Raw genomic sequence first — 686 nt, forward strand, 5'->3', positions numbered from 1 at the left:
CAAACAAAAAAAAAAACAAAAAAAAATAAAGATTTATTTTATATAGTGTTTTGCCTGCGTATTTGCCTGCACGGGAGAGGAAGACAACATATCTCATTATAGTTATGAGCTGCCATGTGGTTGCTGGGAATTGAACTCAGGACCTCTAGGAAGAGCAGTCAATGCTCTTAACTCTGAGCCATCTCCCCACCCCCCCTTTTTTAAATACTTATTTAATGTGTATGCGTGTTTTTCTTGTATGAATGCATACCTCTTATGTGCTTACAGATGCTTGTGAGTCACCATGTTGGTGCTGAGGACTGAACAACTAGTGCTACTTTTGTTGGTAGCTTTTTTTAAAGAAAGGTTTAACTGTGTAACAGCTCTGGCTGTCATTGGAATTCCCGCTGTAGACCAGGTTGGCCTTGAACTCACAGAGATCCACCTCCCTTTCCTTCCTGAAAGCTGGGAATAAAGGCGTGTGCCCCCTTCCCCCCAGCTCAACAAGTTCTCTTAACCGCTGAGCCATCTTTCTAGCCCAGGTACTTTATTTTTTTTTAATATAGATTTATTTACTTAGTTATTGTGTATACAATATTCTGCCTTCATGTATGCCCACACGCCAGAAGAGGGCGCCAGATCTCATTACTACAGATGGTTCTGAACCACCATGTGGTTGCTGGGAATTGAATTTAGGACCTCTGGAC

This window comes from Microtus ochrogaster, chromosome 2 (assembly GCF_000317375.1).
Source record: "Microtus ochrogaster isolate Prairie Vole_2 chromosome 2, MicOch1.0, whole genome shotgun sequence".
In the NCBI taxonomy this organism is placed as follows: Eukaryota; Metazoa; Chordata; class Mammalia; order Rodentia; family Cricetidae; genus Microtus; species Microtus ochrogaster.